This window comes from Penaeus japonicus, unplaced genomic scaffold (genome assembly GCF_977035675.1).
Source record: "Penaeus japonicus unplaced genomic scaffold, GWHDUDI00000001_assembly GWHDUDI00000006, whole genome shotgun sequence".
Lineage (NCBI taxonomy): Eukaryota > Metazoa > Arthropoda > Malacostraca > Decapoda > Penaeidae > Penaeus > Penaeus japonicus.
The window spans coordinates 49,373,585-49,398,495 of record NW_028234408.1 but is presented as its reverse complement, the minus strand read 5'-3'; the positions used below and the strand labels follow the sequence as shown (position 1 = coordinate 49,398,495).

General features: G+C 46.5%; 1 protein-coding gene across 4 annotated transcripts in view; it reads right to left on the bottom strand.

The window, feature by feature from the left end:
* Window positions 1–24,911, bottom strand: part of DIP2 (disco-interacting protein 2) — a 546,549-nt gene that overhangs the window by 207,359 nt on the left and 314,279 nt on the right. The window lies entirely within an intron of this gene.

The following is a 24,911-nucleotide window of genomic DNA, read 5'->3' as shown; positions in this document are numbered from 1 at the left end:
AACAAATACATAAAACATATCTACATATAAATTTGCGTACATTTCATGAACATGCGAGGGTAATTAAGTAATAATTAAAACAGTTTCTCCGCCATTTAAATAATAACAATAACAATAAAACATTTTTTCTTTTACATTTCATGAAGGCACGTGCAAAGCAGTTAGTAATTCGAACAAATTGAAATACTTCCCGTGGCTTTTTAAAAACAAGGATCAAAACAGATTACCACAAGGGAAAACGAGAAAGAAAAAAAAAGAGAGAGATAAATTCTCTGGCACGAATGCCACATTCCCATGTTAATGACACTGGTCAGATTCATTGTTCAAGAGGAAAGGGTGTGTGTGTGTAAAAACAGTGCCGGAAAGCTGCGATCTCTTGCAACCTTTGGCAGCCGCGCCGAAGGATGCTGGAAGGTCGCTCCCGGCGCTGGCCTGTCTCGGCTCTCACTACCTACGCCTCACTCTCACTCTCTTGCACGCCCGGCTCGCTCACTTTCTCATACACGCTCCTTCAACTGCTTCGTCGTCGTGCTTTCAGAGAGGCCTGTAGGGTGACCCGCTACAATTAATTACAGAAATAAAAACAAAAAGTCAATTAGATAACTTTCACGATTTCTCCGATACACCCCACCTCCCGTGTGAACGATCCGCGGACGCCCCCATATGCCGGAAAAAAGCTAGTATAATGGGGGCCTGTCTGCTTTATGCTCTCCAGAGCATTCTCACATAACAAGCCCACTACCCTCTATCCCGCCGCGCTGACCCCAGGGAAGCCAGCTGACGTCACCGACTCCAAATCAGCTCACAAACTATTACATCCTCGCAGGCGGACCGGGTCGAACTACGATGCGCGACGCCCAGTCAAAATGAACTTCACAGAATTCGGCCACGAGAGATCAGAACCCCGAAATGCTTCTTCTGTATGCACGCCGCGACAAAGGCATCGGTCCCTCGCTTCAAGAATGCCCGAAAGCATGTCTACCTACGAGGGAAAGTGACAGTGCGATTAAAAGGAAGGAAGGAAGGAAGGCGGGAAATGAAAGAGCGTCGGATCCACTTTCTCCCCGTGGCCACCATCTACGGCAGAGGCTCGAGACTGGTTCTGAGCACGACGAGGTACACTCGGAACCCGCCGCGCGCCACCGCCTCTCCGCGAACTAGGTTCTGCACGGCGCTATTACAGCATTTCAAAGCAGCCGCCCTCCCAAAGTGCACACCGCGGAAGCATTTCACTGGGAAGTGACATGCCTTCCACCACCACTCATTTTGCTCATTCCCCTCAGGTTGTCATAAAAAAAAACACTCAAAACAGTAAAATAACAAACACAAGAACAAATACAATCGCAAACAAACATGCATACATGTAAACACACACACACACACACACACACACACACACACACACACACACACACACACATACACACACACAATACTTACAATCTTGGTAATGGAAACCGCCTCCGCCGGGTCATGAGGTCACGTCCTCACACCGGCGAAAAAGCTTTGCCAACTTCCAAGGCATCTACGAGGAAGATGCTCAAGGGGTGGTAATCATGTCCTCAACAGGTATACACCTACTGCATACTGGGGCCACAAACTCTCACTACGTACCTGGAACAAAACAAAGATAAAAAACATTAATAAAAACTGAATTCAGCCGTCTTCATATAAAATGTAAATCAAACCATCCATTTACTTACAGCTAGATAGATATATCGATAGACAGATACATAGACTCTTATCCTCCCTCTCTTCTCTCTCTATCCACCCCACCCTATCCCCTCCCATACGATACCCAAGTAAACATGCAGGTAACAAATAAAGAAACTTCAAGGGAGATATTCACTCCTCGTTTATAAAAATAAGAATATAACCATCTCCCCAATTTTAGCCTCTCTACCTCCAGCCACATAACGCATTACAAACAAAAATAATAATAATAAAAAAAATACAAGCTAGGTTCAATTCTCGATCAAAAAGAAAACGAAACTTGTTACGATGTGGATACAAGACGTCACATTCTCCCGGGATATTTCCTTTCAAGAGAATGGCAACTTTTGCTTATTGAAGGAGAGGAATTCCAGGAGTTGGGGGGACTTCACTCCCGTGTCCTTTGGGAATTGAATTATGCATCTACAGCTGTTCCTCCCACTCGGCTATCATAAATATTCAAATAAGTATAGAAATAATATTAAAGATAACAAGGACAAAAATGACGGTGACGCACACGGTAACAAAATAATCGGTGGTATTATTATTATCAATATTATCATCATCACTATCATTACCTCGATTAATATTACGAACACCTTGAACTACTATCATCGTGAAATATTATCATCATAAATATAAACATCAGCATTAATAACTAAATTTCCTACATATTCAACCACCACCCCCATCCCCACCTCCCGATCGCAGCCACCGTAACAACCAACAACCCCTAGAAATCACAACTGCCATATATCTGGGAAGCTCCTTACTCTCCACCACAGCAACCACTCGCCAGTCGGGGCTCCTCCTTTTCTCGCCGCCGTAGGCCTATCCGCACCGCTACAAAGTGTACATACATAGATCAGGGAATTCCACTTCCTATACTTCATGTAGGTAGTTTGGTATCTCGCTATGGCACGTCTATTGATACTAATAATAGAAATAAAATCATTAGTAATGATAACAATAACAACAACAATAATAATAACAATATTAATATTTTATATAAGCGATTGAGTGACGATTGATAATGATGATGAACAGTGATGTTCATGTTATTGTCGTTGCTGTCATCAAAATAGCAGCATCAACAATAAATCTACAAAAGGAATGCCAGTAACAATAAAAATTAAACCAACAAAAAAGTCATTATCGCAATCATCATGAAAACAAGAGAAAGTTTACTTTAAACTTAATATGTAATCTGCATTCATTATAGATTTCTATTCAATTTGCATTAACGGAGGCAGTAGTACGTCAATAATTTCAGTAATATAAATAATCACATATTCATAGTGTTATCAATAAAATGTTGAAAATTATGGCAGTATGATGATGATGATGATGAAGGCGGTTATCGTCATCACAGTCACCACTTTCAGAAACCAATACCATCATTTTGCGTCCTGGGCAACTCTGACCAATTTCTAGCAACTACGTGTTCAATTTACATAGACCAGGTAGACTATGTAGAACTTCTACACGCTTCTTGATAACTTGGAAATTACTTTGTATATGGTGGCTGTGTAATCACGGGTTGATGCAAGGGCTTATGAGACGCATAAATCATATGGATTTACTAATAAAATATAGAATAATCAAAGACAAGAACCTATGATAATCCCGTAAACAACCAACATCGGCCTCCGTGCCCACTTGCATCAGTCTCGAGCCTCTCAATTGCACCCACGACAAACTCGATCCCGAGTGCCACAGCTAGGTGCCAGGGTGCCATTCCGGTAAGGTATCTATCACGGTGTGCGCCCTGCCAAGCCCCTTCCGTCCGCCTCTCCTCCGCTGGGCAATAACCCTGCCAAACCCGGGGCAAGAGCAAGCTAAACGCCGCCCACGGACAGGACCTTTCAACCCGGCAACAGCGCGATGGATATCTGGCCCTATTGCCTACTAATCGAGCTGTCCTTTCGCTCCGTGTCAGCTGGGACGAGACGCTACACGGAAGCATCGGGTGACCATCGCGTACCTTGCAGGGGTTGACATGCTATCATATATACATGCGTGTATGTGTATGTGTATGTGTATGTGTATGTGTGGTGTGTGTGTGGTGTGTGTGGTGTGTGCGACTGTGCGTGTCGTGTGTGCGTGTGGTGTGTACGTGTAGTGCGTGTATGTGTGGTATGTACGTGTAGTGTGTGTGTGTAGTGTGTACGTATGGTGTACGTATGGTGTGTACGTATGATGTGTACTTGTGGTGTGTACGTATGGTGTGTACGTATGATGTGTACGTATGATGTGTACGTGTGGTGCGTGTGTGGTGAGTGTGTGGTGTGTGTGTGTGTTTGTGGTATGTGTGGTGTATGTGGCATGTGCGTGCTTGCGTGCACGCGTTACATATTTTTCTATGAAATTATAAATAAAGCAAAGAAAAACGCTTTCTTTACTTCTGACGAAATAACGAATCGAACTAAACATAATCATATGAATCCAATACTCTCGACTCCCATGCTACGTGGCGTTTTCCATGACGCAACGAAAGCGAGTGATGGATAAATTCACAAAAAACAAGTACTCCAATAAACAAATTTTATTTGTTATAACAACTACATAAATACATGCATACATACATACACACACAAATATATATGTATGTATGTATATATGAATATATGTATTTTCATTAGTTTGAATACCTTACATTGTAACAAGCACATATAAGCTTGATATAATGAGAATAGCAAGGCCCAATTACTTCGTAACTTATCATTCAAATAATATCTGGTAATTTCCACGGTTTCCGGAATTCGCAATGAGATTGCCGTAATAAGCGATAAACTCCTATGTAAAGAGGTCGTATATTTCACAATAAAATACGTGACGCAGTGCATCACATCGTATCATATCACATAGCATTTCCCTTCCTCTTTCTTTCTTTCTCTTTCTCTCACCCTCTCCCTCTCCCTCTCCCTCTCCCTCCCTCTCCTCCTCTCCCGCTCTCCCTCCCTCTCCTCCTCTCCCGCTCTCCCTCCCTCTCCCCCTCTCCCTTTCTCTCCTTCCCTCTACTTCCACCTCCCTCTCCCTCTGTCCCTGTCCATAAATGAGTAAACAGATAAATACCGTGAGACAAGGATTTGGCCAAGGAGAGTGCGAGTGGCCCAAAGTCGCCCGACCTGCGAATTCCCGAAGCTATCCGAGAAGATCATTGAGACCCCATTTCCCGATCATCAAACCGGCGATAAAAGGTCTCGGGGCTAAAACCACGAATCTAAACTGTCGAGAGTGGTGACTCCTACTCCTACTCCTACTCCTCCTCCCCTACACTTACGCCCCTACAACCTTCACCTCTCCAAGGGGGGGGGGGTGCAATAACTATTGATTTCATAGAGGTAATGGGGGAAGAAATCATGCACGGATCACCCTCATTACCGGACAAAACGCAAGGATCTTTTCATTCGATTGAAACGAAAAACAGCGGTTTCGAATTGCTTATAGTCATAAATCCATAGAGAAGCCATCATTAACACACTATCACAGGGTCTGGGATTCAGTAGCCATAGCGGGGTAATCACTTATGACAGGTGTTACACGCAGGGGAGGGGGAGGGAGAAGGGAGAGGGAAAAAAGGGGGAGGGGGAGGGAAGAACTGGGTGGGGGGAGGAGAAAGGGTAAGAGAAGGGGGGGAAGGGGGATCGGGGGTTGATTACCGTGACGGTGTACACCTGGCCGCCCACTACTGGCCACCACCCACAACCTCACCTGCCCGTGTTCAAGGCCTCTTCGGGAGCAACAGTCGAACGACGGCCCTTGTGTTTACTCTGAACCAGACATGTTCCACAAGAGGCGAGTGCAATTAAGACAATTTATGTTTGAGTAGAGGAAGATATTTGAAAAAGTCAGAGTGAAGGAAAGGATTGGAACGATAATTGATGATGATGAGGAGGAGGAGGAGGAAAAAGAGGAAGAAGAGGAGGAAGAGGAGAACGAGGGAGAAGAGGTGAAAGAGGAGAAGGAGGAGAACAAGGAGGAGGGGGAGAACGATGAGGAGGACAACGAGGAGGAGGAGAAAAGAGGAGAAGGAGAAGGAGAAGAAGAAGGAGAATAATAATAGGAAGAAGAAAAAGAAAGGGGAGGAGCGCGAGTTATGAGAAATGATTGGCCTGAGCGTGGCGGCTGCGGAGGGGAGAAAAGATTGGCCAGGGGCCGATGGTGGATATGTCAATCAAGCGTCGCGGCTTAGGGCCTCCGCCTACGTAGATCACGGCAACGACCGCATGCCACGCCGTATCCGCCCTTTCGTGGCACGTGCCACGAGTCTGGAAGGCAGGGAGGGAATGAGGGAGGGAGAAAGAAAGAAAGAAAGAAAGAAAGAGAGAAAGAGAGAAAGAGAGAAAGAGAGAGAGAGAGAGAGAGAGAGAGAGAGAGAGAGAGAGAGAGAGAGAGAGAGAGAGAGGAGAGAGAGGAGAGAGAGAGAGAGAGAGAGAGAGAGAGAGAGAGAGAGAGAGAGAGAGAGAGAGAGAGGAGAGAGAGAGAGAGAAGAGAGAGAGAGAAGAGAGAGAGAGAAGAGAGAGAGAGAGGAGAGAGAGAGGAGAGAGGAGAGAGGAGAGAGAGGGAGAGAGAGAGAGAAGGAGGAAGAGGAGAGAGAGAGAGAGGAGGGAGAGAGAGAGAGAGGAGAGAGTGGTGGAGAAGAGGAGAGGGAGAGAGAGAGAGGAGGAGGGGGGGAGAGGAGAGGGAGAGAGAGGAGGGGGAGGGGAGAGAGGAAAGGGAGGGGAGGGGGAGGAGAAGAGAGAGAGGGGGGGATAATCCCAATAGTTGGTTCTATTTCTGTGTTTAATAGTTTTACGGTAGTGATTTTCTTCGCCTTCCGATTTCGGTTGACCGGACGATGGAAGTCCTAGATAGTTACACAGTTTCGCCATGGTGTTGATGTGACGCTGTTTACTCACTATATTTTTTCTATCATTCTCGCGAAGCAAAAACAGAACCAGTGTGCGAGTGCAACAGCTGAATTGCAGGTCATGTGCTTATTGTGAGAGAAAATGTAGATGAAGATGAAAGGAAGAGCAGTGTTTGACAATGTATAGCCTAAACCAAGAACGAAGAAAACCAACCCTAAAATGTAAAATCACGCTCTGATAAACAAAACCGGCAGAATGGGGGCCCGGCTATCTACCGTCCAAAAGCCATACTGGCCCAATGTCTTTCTTGCATGAACTCTGTCATTAGAACGACCTATCCCCACCCCTCCCTCCCCCCTCAAAGTTCCGGAGGACTAGGGCCCTAAGCCTACTTCAGAAGCCATGAGCGACTGGCCTTGAACTGGTTCCTCCTGTGTGACCTCTGCGGAGGGAATACCAAGCAGGTGATCTTCAGGCCATGCCGGTCCCGTGCATCATCGCATGCTGCGCTTCCCACACTCCGTAACCTGTTTGTTGTTGCGGCTGCATCAGACCGAATGCATGCATGGCAAGAATTAGAAGTTTCGCATAAAATTCTGCAATCGAGACACACTGGCGATGGAAGGAGGAAGAGGGAGAGGGAGAGAGAGAGATAGATATAGAGATAGATTGATAGGGAGAGGGGTGGAGAGAGAGAGAGAGAGAGAGAGAGAGAGAGAGAGAGAGAGAGAGAGAGAGAGAGAGAGAGAGAGAGAGAGAGAGAGAGAGAGAGAGAGAGAGAGAGAGAGAGAGAAACGAGGGGACGAAGAGGATAAGGAAGGGAAGGAGAAGATGTTGTCCTGATCAAGTTAATTCTGCGTGAGCATTTGTAAACACTCCTGGCCTAAATGCAGAGCTCCGCGCAAGGTGTCAAGAACGGCCATCGAGACCCAGACGCCGGTCCGACAACCAACCAAAAAACAATGAATTAAACCGGCATCCCTAAAGCAAAATATACAAGCTTAAAAAAAAGAATCCCCTTCCCCGTAAAAAGAGCTGATGCCAAAAGGTCTGATGTGGACAAAGCAAATAACGGAGTGGTGCAACGCGCGGGAAAATCACACACAAGTGGAGGCCGGTGGAGCGTGAAGGCAGACCACTGACCACCATCCGGCCAGATGCATGGTCACGGAATACTTGCAAGGGGAGAAGAGCGAGTGAAGCATTAACGTGTCATAGCAAGGGCTTAAGGTGTTCCTCCTGAGACCTTCTGTTGTTTGTGTCAATGTTATCTGTGCGCAGCTGCCTCGGTGCTTACTTCCGGTGTCCTGAGCAGCAGTATGGGAACCTTCGTGCTATGGAGCAAATTATTCCCACCTATTTTCCCATATTATGGAAACTCCCCTCTGATCATGTACTTTTCTTCTACCTCTTTACCTTTTTACCTTTTCGAGTGTTCTCAAGTTTCATTATCTGAACAAGGATGAACGTATCATACACTGTTGCTGAATATGATGTTTTGTGAAATCACTGCTGTCATTGAAAATTTCGTCTTTCTTTAGGATAACGGCACAAGGATAATCTTTCCTCTATCCTGTTTGGGTGAAATAATGAAAAAAATCCTACGAAGTATAACACATTTACTACTTCTGAAGTCACTGAATTACAATAATTATTATATATAAATAAACGAATTATTTTTTCGATCCAAAATGTTAACATTTTCTTTCGTAAAATGTATTATGTTATTACGAACCTCTTAAAGTTACTAAGCTACATTAGTTCTACACAGGGGACCAACACAGTTGTTTTGAATACTAATGCACTGTACTTTCGTACTCAAAAACTTTTTGCTATTTCTTAGAAAACACGATACTTTTAAGGGTTGTGACTTTTGTTTTAGCTGTCGCGGTGAGCACTGTTCATTCAACAGTCTCAGCTGTTTTTGTTTGTCTAATGTCGCCTTCCGAATTGTATTAATTACTGCTGACCCCACTCCTTGTCTCTGTCATGATCATGAGTATATGATTACATTTCACTGACCATATTGCCGCTGTAATGGTGGATGACGTTGCGGCGACCGTAGAACTGAACTTTCACTAGGTATCGTGATATGTCTGGTCACTAATGAAACTACTTTAATATCCACTTCCGATGGCCACGGATTAATGACTTTCTTCCAGAATTTCGCTACTATTTTCTTCTTTAAAATCTTAAAAACAAACTCCTTTACCAATATCATTTGAAAAGGCGCAACTTCACTCCACCAACAGCTACTATCGCCTTGCCCCAGCATTGAAGATCGCGAAATGGAACGCTGTTGAATCAAGACCACAAAACACAACTAGTTCAATGGCGTGCTGAGACTGAACGAACGTATACGCGGGTTCTGATGCCATGCATATTTCGAGAAGTATGTGAGGGTGGGAGAAGGGGAGGGGGTTAAGAGCTGTGTATGCAGTGGGGGGCATGTATGTTAAACACGCGAGCTCGGCAGCCTACCGCCAGGGGGCATGAAACAACTCAATGACGTCAAGGATTAAAAGGGACCTATGCAATACAATACTGAGCACTGGCCACGCACTGTTGGTTCCCATGCCACTGTGCATTAAACCAACACTCAAATCTTGCGAACATAACATACGCGACTTAACATGCTCATGCTGCCTTTGTATATTGCAATAAATGGAAATCAAGCTCTTAAACTTGGTTTGGACGGCCCTCCAAAATAGTATTAAGTGGAACATGGCCTCTGTTCATGGCCTCCGCGAGATCACATTTCCCTAAAGAATGACTCCAGTTTACAACACATACATCTAAGAAATACCCAAGCTATGCTGCTAAGGCGTCATTAACTTTAATATATGTATGTGCATCAATTACAAGGGCTTACGCCGTTTAATCAAAGCCGTGAGGAGAAGCAGGGCCAATAACACGTGGCTTACAACCCTAGACCGCGATCCACACGGCTAAATGAAGGATCCCCGTCGGCTGAGGACAGGATACGCAAGCTGGCCGAGGGATATGGTGGGAGCTCCGGCGCGAGTGACGTAAACAGCCATAATGGCTAGCGTGGCAAGGGACGGTCTGATGGTAATGATATGGTAATGATACGAGGCCGCAGGGGCAGAAAAGGACACGCGAGGTGATAAAGGCCGCTAGAAATATAGGGTGCGCACGCATGTAAAAGCATACATATATATGTAGGAGAGGGAGGGGGGAGCGGGAAAGAGGAAGGAGCAGGGGTGGGAGAAAAAGGAAAGGGAAAGGAAAAGGGAAAACAAGAGGAAAGGAGACTAACAAAAAGGAATAGGTTGAGAGAAGTAGATAGACAGATAGAGAGAGAGATGGGAGGGGAGGAAATTCCCTAATAACAAAATAATAAAACAGATGAAGCGACATAAAGGTTTCCTCTTCACAGTAAAACCCCAACCAAGCTAGCATCAAAATCCGTCGAATAGGAACACCGCACATCCGGTGGCGACGCATCGAGAGGGAAGGAGACGGGCAAGGGGTGTTGCGAGCCCATTAGGGTTACTGGTTAGCATTCTACGGTCCATATTCATATGCAAATGCCAACAAATGCCTAGCACTTCCCACAGCTTAAATAGTTTCTGCGAGGATAATTACGAAGACAGAGACACACCGTGATGGCACAGGCAATAGAGAGAGATGAGCACAAGGCACTTGTCCACCGAACGCCGTGTCGCAAGAGGGTTCATTGCCGCCTCTCGAGTAGGCTTCGGCCATCGTCACCATAGCCATGGGCTTCCGGGCCCTTTAAACACCTGCAGAAGAACCAACATTCCTGAGAGCGGAGTAGGCGTCCTTGGTTGTGGGCGGAGGGCACCACGGGGGCGTGTGTACGTGGGCGTGGGCGGGTCCTAAAACATCAAGTACAGTCGTAGACAATGGTTTATGTCATCGTCGCTTCGAGATACCAACCGCCTATGCAATATGAAACTCTCCACGTTGATCTAATGCTGACAGCTGACGGATCACACTCGTGTGATGCAGCTGCCACTACACACTATGACAAATGCTATGGTTAGAGACACACTTTGATGTATTTCACGTCCTTAATATATCCTACCACTGACCCATATTTTCACATATTGCTTAATAATAAAAGAATCTATAGATCTTCTGTGAGAATCCCATAATAACAAACACCTTATATTCCACAAGTTCTAGGGAACTATTTTCTAATAATCAAAGGACAAGCTGTTCCCACCCTAATCTAAATATGCATAAATCCTCAGCAGGAAAGTTCCAAAATCCACTTGATATACAAGGTAATAAGAGAGAGAGGGGTCCTCTCCCCCTCGATCAGGACACCCCAACCCCCCAACAAAACGCAAACACGTATTTGAACCACCGCCTGAACCACTGCCACCGCCCTAGTCCCTCTCCCTCTTCAATAACACTGTATCACGTCCCCAAACTCAAATTCCACTCCTCGTGATGCGAATACATTTGAATAAGCAGAGGAACCCGGCGGGCGGCGAGGGGATATGGATGGCATTTCATTTCAATCTAAGACCTTATAAAAAAAAATAAAAAAAAAGCGAAGGACATGTTGGGGGTAGGGTTACTCAAGGAGGGCCACGAGCCCAAACCACCTCGAATCGAGAAACTATTGCAAAATCGAACCTCTTCTCATGTGACACTATAATGTCTTTTTTATTATGTACCATTACTCCACAACCTAGCTCGATGTTGTCCACGAGGAACAGCAGGATCCACAGCATCACCTCACACTGGCCGGACAAAAGGGCCTCTCGACCCTGAGACGCTGCGGTCTGCTTCACGACGCACTAAAGTAGGATTATCGCCTTTCTGGTCTTTGCAGATCTCCATGTTGTTGCGTCTACGCGTTCAACCCGGGATTTGGGCGGAGGCAGTAGAGCACCTATCCTAAAGTGTTGCCATCCCAGACGTAAACAAGACCCTAAGTAGAAATAATAATGACTAAGTGGACCAAGTGCGCAGCGAATACAATGGAGGGAGGAGGAGGAGCTTTTGTGCTTTGTTCGAATGCACTAGAGGCTGGGCCGAGAGTGACATTCACCATACTTACAGCCTCCCCTAGATCTCAAGAGCGATGTTGGATTTTTCATAGATGATGAGAGAGGAAGAGAGAGGGAGAGGAAGAGGAAAAGGAAGAAGGGGGGAGAGAGGGAGGGAGGGAGGGAGGGAGGGAGGGAGGGAGGGAGGGAGGGAGGGAGGAGGGAGGAGAGGGGGGAGGGAGGGAGGGAGGGAGGGGGGAGAGAGGAGAGGGAGGGAGAGGAGGAGAGAGGAGAGAGAGAGAGAGAGAGAGAGAGAGAGAGAGAGAGAGAGGGAGAGAGAGGTAGAGGAGAGAGAGAGAGAGAGAGAGAGGAGAGAGAGAGAGAGGAGGGAGGGAGGGGGGGGGGGGGAGGGAGAGGAGAGAGAGAGGGAGAGAGAGGAGAGGAGGAGAGGAAGGAAGAGAGAGGAGGAAGAGAGAGAGAGAGAGAGAGAGAGAGAGAGAGAGAGAGACAGAGAGAGAGAGGAGGGAGGGGGAGGGGGGGAGGGGGAGGGAGAGAAAGAGAGAGAGAGAGAAAGAGAGAGAGAGAGAAAGAAAGAGAAAGAGAAAGAGAGGGGAGGGGGACTAATCTCGAAACCTTTTAAAGAGGGGTAGGGAGGGGTACAGATGAAAAACAACTCAACATTTACAGGCATCTCTAGTCTTTAAATAAACTTCCAAGCCTTCTCAAAGTGCCCAGTTGACCAGTCGTAGGATTTCACGCTGAAGTCACTTGGGCTGCAGGCAGATAGTGTGACCTCACACATTCCTGTGTGTACACGCGCTTGATTTGAAACCAGAATTAGTCACCTAAGGATCACAGTGAGGCGGGTGTAGCGTTAACCCCTTTGATGTCTACTGGCTGCTCCCTCCGAGGCATTCAACCCACGCACGTAAAATACACGGGTATAAAGCGGAGTCTTACAACCTGCAGACATGTGTTTCCCTGTCATGATGTGCACAGCGGCCACATAACATGCGTCACTAACGGCAGACTATAATTCTTGAATTAAAAAATAAAAGTTCCTACACATACACACACCGACATCTACTCTTTTACATATTCAACCCCTCTATGTACACATGCAAAAACCTAATCATCCCTTAGTAACCACTAGCGTAATATTACCCTATAACGTATTCCCTGCACACACACACAAACAACATGGTATCACGATATCCCGCAACTCTTACGCACTAACGATGTACCTTCGCGAAGTACCTGTTATGCATACATTAGCGAGCCGCCACCACATCGTTAAGTAACACAAGGCAGTTACACACACAAACACCTTCTCACACTTATGATTCTACTTTTTCTTTTTTTCTTCTTTCTTTCTTTCTTTCTCTCTCTCCTGTGTTTGTTTGTTTTTTCAATCTTTCCCTTTTCATTCCCCGAATCTATGTCTACATCTACGCTTACGCTTTCGTCTACGTCTACGTCTACAATCAACGTCTACGTCTAAAATTTACGTCTACGTCTACGTCTACCTCTATATCTAAGTCTATGTTTATGTCTCCCTCTGTCACTGTTTCTTTTCTCTGTCTAGTCTTCAGCTACGATTGCCCAACCTCCGTGGCGTGGAATGTAAGGTCATGCAGATTCTTAACCCGTCAGGAAGGAGGTCGCCCAGAATTGTCATTCAAGTTATCTGTTTACTGGCCGGTGCGACGTATAGCAGTCACAATACACGCCCTAAATGAGAGCGATAAATCCCTGTATCGAAACCATTAGCGCCCTAACACCTTGGGCACCGCGCTCGGGTTCCGCCCACGCCTCCGATAATCACTCCAGATCAACATTCCCCTCGTGCTTCTGGGGAAACTGATCAGCACGTGCGTCGCGAGGGTGGGATCCGGCCGCCCGCCCTGCTACAGGATGCCTCTGGGAGAAGGCGGTTGGGGAAGACGCCCTCCAACGACCGAATTTCAAGAAATTGCTTAAAACGTCTTACCACTCCTAAAGTAGGAGAAGTAGGGTTGGATGGTGGGTTGGAAAAGTTAGGAAGTGACGGGGGGGGGGGGGGGGGGGGGGGGGGGGAGGAGAAGAGAAAAGGGAGAAAAATAGGACGAAGAAAATATAAAAAAAGAGGAGGAGGAGGAAGAGGAGGAGAAGATGAAGAAGAAGAAAAACGAAAAGAAGAAAAAAGAAGAGGAGGAGGAGGACGAAGTAGAAGGGGTAAAGGCGAGAGCTAGATAAACAAGCAAGCAAACAGACAGGCGAGCAGGCAGGCAGACAAAGATAGCCTAGAGTGACAAAATAATTAAAAGCGAAACTTTCAGTCCCAATACCATCGCCTCCTTGTCTCTGCCCGTTGACTGCCATGCTCGTCCCCCCACCCGTCAACCTACATTTACGCGTAAACCTTGTTTCCCTTAACTGTCACAGTCTCTTAGGACCTAACGAGAAAATAATGAGCCTCTAAATTAACCGTTCTCACATTTTATCGACCGGTGTGAAGTAGTCGACCGTCCCAGCCTGCTTTCGACTGTTTGTAATTGCAAAATATCTGCTTCGATACAAATGTCGCAATGTGAACAACAGAAAGTGTTGACTAGATATCGGAACTTTTTATTTGTCTCAAAAACATTATCACACTAAAGCTATCATCCATCTTGCTCTATACTGTGATCCGTGATCACAAAAAAAAACATACAAAACTAATCGATCAATCAACAAAATAAATACAAATAAACAAAAATAATAACAATAACAATCAATATAACAACATAAACAACAGCAATCCCAACAACAATAAACAAAAACGAAAGACCCTCAAGCAAAATTACAATATACAAACACACCTAAATCCCCCGTGCATCGACAGGCAGTGAAGTGCAATGTGTCGTCCACTTGACTAACACCCCATGACCGAATAAGTGGACTTGTGGGAGGGTGTTGAAGAGCCGCTCGCCAGCGCCGCCTCCTAAACATGTGAGGCTTTATTACACTTTTTTTAGGATTGGATGGGCCTTAAGAGGATTATCTATGTAAATTTTGTATTTTCAAATGGTTGGTCGGGTGTTTGACGTGGGGGAGGGGGGGTAGAGGGAGGGGGGATTGTAAGGTTGGAAGGGCAAGAGTACGTAGGTAGGCGGGTAGGTAGGGAGGAGGGAGGGACAGTCGTGAAGAAAGGACAGTAATGATGGGCCGAAGTGGTGACAGGGGAGCTCTCCTCCTTCCTCCTTTTTCCCTCCCCATCTCTTCCCTTTGTCTCTCTCTTTCTCTGTCTCCTTTCCACTTTCCTCATCAGCTATCTTTCTCCTTCTCTTTCGTTTCTTACTCTTAATCATCTTATCTATTCCTCTCACTTCTCGCTCGCCTCCTCCCCCTTTCTTTATCCTTCCTTCCCACCGTATCCCCTTTCCTCATCTCCTCCCTTCCCTTCCCTTCCCTTCCTTTCCCTTCCCATCCACTCCTTATACTCTACCCTCCCCATCCCCTTCACTCGGTATCCCCTTCCCCTTCCACCCACCCCTCTTCCTCCTCCTCTTCCTCAGCTTTCATTCCCTCTCTCCTTCACCACCCGACGTGGAATTATATGGCGGTGCTGCTGATACCAGGGTTTGACCAATAGTGAGAGATATTGCACGGGGATGAGAAGTACCTTTTGTGTGAAGCTGGGAGAATTTGCTGTCATTGTCCAGGAGGTATATCTGCTATGATAGTAAATGTGTGAAGGTGAAGTTATCAGAATAGGGAGATAAAGTGGAGGGGAGGAGAGTAAAGGTGAGGGAGAGGGAAAGGGAGAGAGAGAGATAAAGGGAGGGAGGAAGGGAGGGAGGGAGGGAGGAAGGGAGGGAGAGGGAGAGGGAGAGGGAGAGGGAGAGGGAGAGAGAGAGAGAGAGAGAGAGAGAGAGAGAGAGAGAGAGAGAGAGAGAGAGAGAGAGAGAGAGAGAGAGAGAGAGAGAGAGAGAGGGAGAGGGAGGGAGAAAGAGAGAAAAGGAGAAAGAGAGAGAGAAAAGGAGAAAGAGAGAGAAAAGGAGAAAGAGAGAGAGAAAGAGAAAGAGAAAGAGAGAGAGAAAGAGAGAGAGAGAATGGCGAGATATCAGCCGAAGAAGAAGCATTATTGCCCAGTCCTTTTTTCTCTCCTACTGCACGATACATGATAAAGGATGACAACCATTTCAACAAGTTACCATGCTTTCATTATGATCGACGTCAGTAAATAGCTCATCCATCTCTAGTCGACTGAGGCACCGAAACAGACGGCAAATGGACTAGACCCGTATCAAGTGTAGGTCGCATCTATGCATTTCAAGTACCAGTACCGGAACTCTCACTCTCATTCTCCCTCTCACTCAACCTTAGCCTCTCCCCCTCCCTATCCGCCTCCCTCCTACCCCCCCTCCCTCCCTAACACACAAGTCTTAATGTTAGTACCATGGATTTCAGCCTTCACATTCTGTCAATACGACCATTGGCGTGGATTATAGGCTAGGTGCAGAGGCCTTCATTGAGGGGATGTTTCGGATATCCGTGTTCCGTACGTTGACATGAAGGATAATCTGAGTGAGGAGGAGAAAGCACGGGTGTGTAGAGTGTGAGAGAGAGGGAGATAAGAAGAAGGAGAAGGAGGAGGAGATATCTCGCGAAGAAAGAGAAGTTGAGGGAAGTAGGGGGAGGGAGAGGTAGATTCAAAAGGAAAAGAGAACAGGAGGAAATGGTAGAAACAAAGGGAATAAAAGAGGAAAGGGGGTGGGGAAGGATAGGGGAAAGAAGGGGGAAAGTGAGGGAGAAAGGGAGGCAGGGAGAGAGAGAGAGAGAGAAGGGGGAAAGTGAGGGAGAAAGGGAGGCAGGGAGAGAGAGAGAGAGAAGGGAGGGAGAAATAGAGGAGAGAGGTAGAAAGGGAGAGAGGGAGAGAAGGAGGGAGGGAGGGAGAGACAGGGAGATAGAAAGAGAGGGGGAGGGAGAGAGAGAGAGAGAGAGAGAGAGAGAGAGAGAGAGAGAGAGAGAGCGGGAGAGAGAGGGAGAGGGAGAGGGAGAGAGAGAGAGAGAGAGCGAGAGAGAGAGCGAGAGAGAGAGAGGGAGAGGGAGGGGGAGAGAACAAGAGGGAAAAAAGTATTGTAAAGGAAGGGGGATTGACAACAACGGTGATGGATGCTGTAAGAAGGAAAGAAGTTTATACAAGCTCCCTTAACGAACTGGCGTCGGCATCGAACTTTTAACGCGGTTTCTGCCCAGCAACATGTCCCCTTCCAGCCTATCCCATCCTTCTTCATCCTCACACTCTTCCTCTTCCTTCCTTCCTTCCTTCCTTCCACACACCTATCCATCTATCCATCCATCCTTTCTCCCTCCCTCTCTCCATCCCCTTCTCTTTTTTCTTATAATGAGCTCACTTTCCTTCCCTTATGGATTGACACAGATTCAAAGTTAATGAAAATACTTGTTCTCATAATAGACGTGGCCAGGTGGTCGGCGCGAACATCAGGCGAAAGGTTACGCCTTGTACTTCGTTTGTGTTTTGCGACTGAGAGCGAAAAAAGCGAAATCCAATAAAAACAGCAACGGGAGAGGGCCAAACTTTTAGCCATCCATCTCTTAGCCAGTCCTCCCCTATCCCCTCGAAAAAGAGGAAGAAACAAAATATACATTTATCTACGTGTGTGCATGTGAGCGTATGGGCGTGTGTGAACACATACATATACAGAAACCCACGACTACGCGAAAGGCGAAGGTGCATTACTTTCCAAATACCTCCGGAACGTACCCCCCCCCCCCGCAGTAAGGAAAACGACAACAGGTGCCCCCGCCGTCACGGTTATTACCAGCCGGCCCCCGCAGAGCGCAAACACTTGATCTCCCGATAACGCCTCTATCACCACTTGACACCCGGCCTCCGTAATGGCACGGTCGTATAACGTTCTTTTGCAATATTCGGTATCTCTGTCACGCGAGCCAGCAATGTGAGGCTTGGGGTGGGTGAATGAGCAAAATAAATTTAAAAGACAGAAAAAAGTGTGTGTGGGAGAGGAAGAGGGAGAGAGGGAGAGAAGGAGAGAGAGAGAGAGAGAGAGAGAGAGAGAGAGAGAGAGAGAGAGAGAGAGAGAGAGAGAGAGAGAGAGAGAGAGAGAGAGGGAGAGAGAGGGAGAGAGAGGGAGAGAGAGGGAGAGAGAGGGTGAGAGAGGGAGAGAGGGAGAGAGAGAGAGGGTGAGAGAGGGAGAGAGGGAGAGAGAGAGAGGGTGAGAGAGGGAGAGAGAGAGAGGGAGGGAGGGAGGGAGGGAGGGAGGGAAGGAGGGAGGGAGAGGGAAGGAGGGGGGGAGGGAGGGAGGGAGAGAGAATCATTCGCAGCCTTATCGTCACCCTTTCCCGATCGGCTCCCCTCTCCTCGACCTGGCAGGTGTCCATCTCACCCTTCCTTCCCTCGGCCCGACACCCTGCTCCCAGTGCCGCCGCGGCCCCGTCCCTCGGCCCTCGAGGATGCGCGTCACGTCTTCCTACCGTTACCCTCAGGAAATGATGTCGTCCTTCTACTGCAAGACCGTGCAAAGGGTGCAGAATCAACCGCGTCCGAGTCTCCTTACTAGCACCTCGTCTGCCTTGTCGGCCATAAGCGCCGGATATCTCAGCCGAGAATCGTTACGCCGCCATGACTTTGCCCAGGGTTGTGCCAGGCACGCCCCTGGCGAAGCTCTTGGAAGCGGTGGATACCATCAGTCTTCCTTCGTGTCATATTAGGGTGCCGCTGTGAGGGAGGGGATGGGGGGGGATAAGCAGGCAGGGCATCGCTGTTGATATCATCGCTTGACTCTCCAACGTCTTGAAGAGATTTCCGGCATGAAAAGGCATCGGCTCGTTCCAGAGTGGGCGTAGGTCGTCTCTCCCACCTCTACGCTCCTGAAGCTCCGACAGACGATCTATACATTATGATAAAAGCAGAACACATTTTTCTGTTCTGAATGCCAAAAGTTTCAAGTTATGGATAAAGAAATATACTGAAATCCAAGAAACACTAATAGTGATTTTACAGATCTCAAACTCAGCAATAATCTCATTTTTTTCTTATCAATCGAGAGGTCAAGGAAAGGAAAAGGAATCAAACAGCAGCTGAAAAGCAGCGGCCACAACACTATCAACAACAGTAGCCGGAGGAAGATGAGAAGTACAGAAAGAAAAGAAGAAATAAAAGTGAAATAAAAAGTGCATGCAGACCGAGTAAGTGGTCGCGGAGTCACGCCGGCGACACAACACGCACCGACACCATTACCGCGGGAGGTCGTGTGCTGTGCTTCGTAATATCGGCGAGGAGAAGGCCCCGGGGAGGAGTTCGCGGATACGAGCCTCCGGGGAATGCAGTACAAGGGGGACTTCGTATAAACACCGCCGTTTGGCTCTCCCTTCAACGTCCTGTAAGCCCACTTCGGGAAAAACTTCTCGCACACTTAGCGATTTTATAATCCTTGAACTACACTCGTCAATTTAATTAATCTTCAGCGACACGTGTTCTCACAGACATTATAACAATGAAGGCCATCACATCACTATCTGACGAACCGCAACCGCGATCTCGGGCAAGACGCGATTACGATCTGTTTATCTCAATGGAATTTATTACTACGGGAACTCATCCACTCACGCCTCAACCATTAACGTGTCGCCGCTTCACTGTCATCTGCTTTCGCTATTGCCCATTCACAACGGCAATACAAGGACCACAAACCACGTTATGAAAACCAGCGGTATACCCTGTCATTTGCCCTTGTTAGGATCATCGACAAATTACACCATCGCTTAGACACCATTACTCCTCTTACTTATTCGTACTCTTGCCAAGTATCATCATCGCGGCCAACCAACGTACACTTACCAAAATTGTGAAGAGATGCTTGCATCAACTATGAACAACTTGCCGCCAAAACACGGGCCGCGGTATGTAGCTCAAATCGCCGATCCGTTAAGATATAGCTAAGCTAGTTTATAGTCAGTTAAACAGTTGAGTAGACAGGCCTTTCAAAAACAAGATTCATGGGAAAGTTTATTAAAGTAAAAGGCGTGCATGGTGGTAAAAAGGTTGGAAACCACTGCATTGATGGTGGCACGCCAGGATTTTGAAAAATGATGTTCAATCAATCAAGCAGCGGCTCTGGATACTGTTATAGGCCTATCCTGCCATTACGAACTAACCTAAGTAATGATGAGCAATTACCCAACTCGCAATGCTGAATGGGGAAATTGACAATTATTATACTTGTATATACTCCCGCTGGCGTAGAATGTGAAGAATTTCATCTTGCTTGGCAACTTAAATGTTTTAATTCTAAAATTCTCCCGTAATAACTAGGTCGAACGGTAATAATAGCCACAGTGGAAAGCACTGACTCCAATGGGAACTCATTAGTGCAATTTGGAGGGTTTTAATTAGATCCCCGTTTTCTATGTCTATTTTTCTTGCCCACTCGTTCCACGTTACACAATTTTCAGTCCTTTTTAGAAGAGGAATTCATTCACCATTTAGCTTCCCGTGAAGTCCTTAAGTCAGCCATACTCCATATCGATGGAGACAGAATATCATGGGACTAAATGACAGGCTGAATATCTACACAGCATATTTTTTTTACTCGAGTAGTCTACTCGCACTCGTACGCGGAACACAATCCAATCTTCTCCGTCTGACAACCGCCATTTTTTTACCCCCTTTCCCCTCAAATAAAAAAAAATAAAAACACTGGAAAAAGAAAAAAATACAAAATAAACGGAAAAATCCTTCGCTTCCCGACTGACTCAACTGAGTCGATTATGAACGGATACAAATACTGCAGGCAGATCTGATTGGCTGCATGGGCGAGGGCTTCTTTGCAATGGGGTTTCCATCCATGCAACCTCGCGGGGATAAAGGGGTCTCAGTGCTCGCCCGCGGAACGATCTCGCGCGACTCGGACGGAAAGCCGCGCATTCACGACCTGTCGTTTCCAGAAGTATCCGCTGATGGGCTCGCTCGCCGACGGAGATGTAAAGCGATTATCCGCCGGATTGGGTAGCCGCAGCGCCGACAAAGACTCCGCATCTATCGAAATGTTTATTCCGCTAACGTAAAAACGGCTTAACCGAGTTTAATCAGGCGTGAACGTTGGGTACGGACACGTGCACGTAGAAGAGAGGAAAGGATATTTTGGAAATGCACGAAAGCAAGAGGGGTCAGAAAGAGGAAGGAAGATGTCAGAGAAGAAAAGGATAGAAAGGATGAAAAGAGGAAGAAAAGATGGAGGAAAAACTACCCAAGAAGAAAGATTCTTACACGTGCTTCGGCTCACGGGTTCACATAAATCTTGTAACATGTAATGCAGTCGTGAATACTAATAAGGAAAAAGAAGTTTCCATTTATCCCCATTTTTTTGCGACGAATATTTGACAATCGTAAACTATTTTTAAAAAGTTTGATCTTATTCTCTTTTTCCTTTTCTTGGTCTATAAACCCAGTTTACTTTATTTTCTTCAACTATCTTTCCATTATTTGTACAGTTTTGAATGTACATTTACAAATCTTCTTGACGTTTTTTGTTGCCCTTTACTCTTTCATTCTAAAATAATAATTTCTGTCTCTGAAAAGGGTCTTCTGCATAACAGGTGTTCGCAGCCACTTCTAGGAAGATATAAATCGCCCTTTGTTTCATTCGAGGGGCAATTCCTTAAGTCATCTTTAATATATGTTGCAATCTTTCTTTGTAAGTCTTTTCTGAAGGACAGGATACATCCCCATCATTGCTTTCATTATAACTATTATCATTACAATCAATATCATAATTACTAACATTACAATGAACATAATCTTTATCATTACAATAAATATCATAATTACTGTCATTAACGTTATCACCACAATCGATGACAAGAATAATTGTTCACAACTATAGAATAAAAATTCTAGTTGATGCGGTGTAAGGGAAATGTGACTAAACCCTGGTGTGTTATCACTAACCGAAACTATGACAAAACAATACATTTGCAATGTCCGTTTATGGGAAACCTTAAAAGAAATATATTTATTAATTGCCCGCCTTGGAAGCCTGTCAAAAAACTAATCATGTTCATATAATAATAAGAGTCTAATTCATTGTACATACATACATACATACATACATATATATATATATATATATATATATATATATATATATATATTGCATATACATATATTACATATCTAAATATACATATATATATACATATATACATATATATATATATATATATATGTGTGTGTGTGTGTGTGTGTGTGTGTGTGTGTGTGTGTGTGCATGCGTGCGCAATCGCTTGCATTAGTGTGCGTGTTCTTGTGCGTTTATCTGTGCGTGTGCGTGCGTAGGTATTTATCACATTTTCTCCACAGAATCTACACATTCCCGGATAGGTGTGAGGTACGACGAGAATAAAAATCCTCCCTCGTGCCTTGGCCTCTGCGGATTAACATGAACGAGCCAAAGAGAGACGAAAAAGAAAGTAATCACCCGGGCCATAATTCATCCATACAAGACATCTCCCGAGGGGACCCAAATCTTAGTAATCATTTTCCCATTACTCTTGGAACGACCCGTCACACTTAAGAATGCTGAGGCTCTCCGCCGAAGGAAGGTAGGAAGATAGGAAGGAAGGAAGGAAGGAAGGAAGGAAGGAAGGAAAGGAAGGAGAAGGGAATGAGGGAGACGAAATAGACCAAGAAGGGAACGTGGGGAAATAAGCGTGTCGAAAGGAGGGAGCTGAGAAAGAGAGAAGAAAGGAGAGGAGAAGAGAAAGAGAGGGGAGAGGGGGAAGAGACGGCACTGCAAAAGGAATGAGGAGGAGGTTGTGGTGACATACTTGAGATGACCAACTTAAAGAGGAATTGCTGTTGTCGAGTATCATTACTGAGAGAAAACGAAAAAAAGAAGGAATGCAGACTGATATTACCTACTGGCTAGCTAGGGGGAAAAAATCCTGTGTGATACACACACACAGACACATACACACACACACATTATATATATATATATATATATATATATATATATATATATATATATATATATATATATATATATATAATGAGAATGAAGAGGAAAGTCAAGAAAAGAAAGAGGAGAAGCAAGTGGGGATTGAGGAGCAGGAGCAGGAGCAGGAGCAGGAACAGGAGGAGGAGGGAGTAGGAGTAGGAGGAGGAGGAGGAGGAGGAGGGAGGAGGAGGAGGAGGAGGAGGGAGGAGGAGGAGGAGGAGGAGGGGGGAGGAGGAGGAGAGGAGGAGGGGGAGGGGAGGAGGAGGGAGTAGGGAAGAGAGGAGCAGGAGGAGGAGGAGGAGGAGGAGGAGGAGGGAGTAGGAGGAGGAGGAGGAGGGAGGAGGAGGAGGAGGAGGGAGTAGGAGGAGGAGGAGGAGGGAGTAGGAGTAGGAGGAGGAGGAGGAGGGAGTAGGAAGAGGAGGAGGAGGAGGGAGTAGGAGGGGGAGTAGGAGGAGGAGGAGGAGGAGGAGGAGTAGGAGGAGGAGGAGGGAGTAGGAAGAGGAGGAGGAGGAGGAGGAGGGAGGAGTAGGGGGAGGAGTAGGAGGAGGAGTAGGAGGAGTAGTAGTAGTAGTAGTAGTAGGAGGAGGAGGAGGAGGAGGAGTAGGAGTAGAAGGGAGGAGGAGGAGGAGGAGGAGGAGGAGGAGGAGGAGGAGGAGGAGGAGGAGGAGGAGGAGGAGGAGGAGGAGGAGGAGGAGGAGGAGGAGGAGGAGGAGGCGGCAGCGGCGGAGGCAGAGGAGAGAGAGGTTATCCTCCAGCGTCTGCGATTTTCTCATATTTTCGTTGGCTCGTTACTAAGGATCACATTCGCCGTAAAATGGCCCGAGCCGAGGACCTTCCTGCGGCGCGCGCTACTTCCATCTTCCGCGAACACAATGAACTTTTCCCCGAGTCCTTTTTGACACAGCAGACAGAATTTCCCGGCGAGTTTTCGTATAAAAGCTCCCTCTCTACCCAAGGGGATAACGGCAACACGAGCACTGACAATGTCGGAGGCAGAGAAATTGCAGCGCTCGCTAACCCGCTCTTGGCTCGAGTCGTCGTTGGCGAAAAGGCGCAAGAAAAAGATAATGTGTCGTGTTGATTGTCTCCGGAGAGAAAACGTTGATGCGATACATTAAGAGCGACGCGGGAGTAAGTGATGCTGGCTGGCTCTTGTGAATTAACGAAGACAATGGGCTGGTGGAGCCGCCACTGTGCAAGCCTGAATGCCCCGTTCTCTATCCGCTCCTATCTCCTTGAATACAAATTTCTGAGAAAATGCAAGTGAAAAAAATATACATATACAAAATTTCAAAAGCGAGTACGAAGTGATACCTTCCCTGCCATGAAACTTTTAACAACGAAACTTACGAGGAGCAGAAAGGGGGGGAAACAAGGCCGCAAAAATATGTTTATACCGTCAAGAGCAAAAGTGTCTTCGACCTCAGCACTAACCCCTTCCCCAAGCTGATGATAGATCACGTAGCGCAGGTATGCAATTCCATTAGCAAACACCTGATCAAGCATCTCCTTCCTGACCTCAACTTTCCATAAACGAGAGCGATCCATCTCTATTACGAGCCGCGTTCTCGGTGGCTAACCGTGGAACCGCAACGTCTTCACCTGCCCCCCCCCTCCTCCCCCACCCTCTGACAACTTATCCACACAATGCTTTTTCCATTCCGCGCGCTTTAAGATGACACTAAGTTTTACCCTCGCCAATCGCTGTAAAATATCACAGACGTCATCTAAAAATGTAATCCTGTAACAAGTCGCATAAGAGCCGGCTAGAAATCACAGACGCAAGTTCATGCACGCACACAAGCACGAGTAAGAACGACAGGTTCAGGATGGTAATAAATCGCCGCCGCCTGAGGGTAAGGACGACGAGTCAATCCAATTTCTTACGCTGTCAATGGAGCGGCAAATCACGAACGGTGGCGCCCGACCTCCACCGGCAGCGAAGGAGATAAAGACCGTGTGTGAGCGCCGGTTTAAGGACTGCGAGAAGGACCCTTGAGAGGTTAACGGGGCCTTCGAGAAGCGCATCAAAGAACCTCGGACCGCCATCATTTTCAAACACCGAAGGCAATATTACTATTATTCTGCTTTATATTTCATCCTGACAAAAAAAAGACGAGAAGGAAGAAAGTCGGTGGTCCGTGTAAGTAGCCGGTAATGACTACTGACGTCTTCTGATTCAAGGAGGCAATAGGATATTTGAGAAAATTGATGTACTAAAGTTCCTTTTCTCAGGACAAAATGTATCATTGATAACGTTCTCTGTGCAACAGCGGATGCCTTGAAGCTGTGTCCTCCATGAATTGAGCTTTGGCATTGGTCTCTACTTCCCATTACATCTACTTTCATGA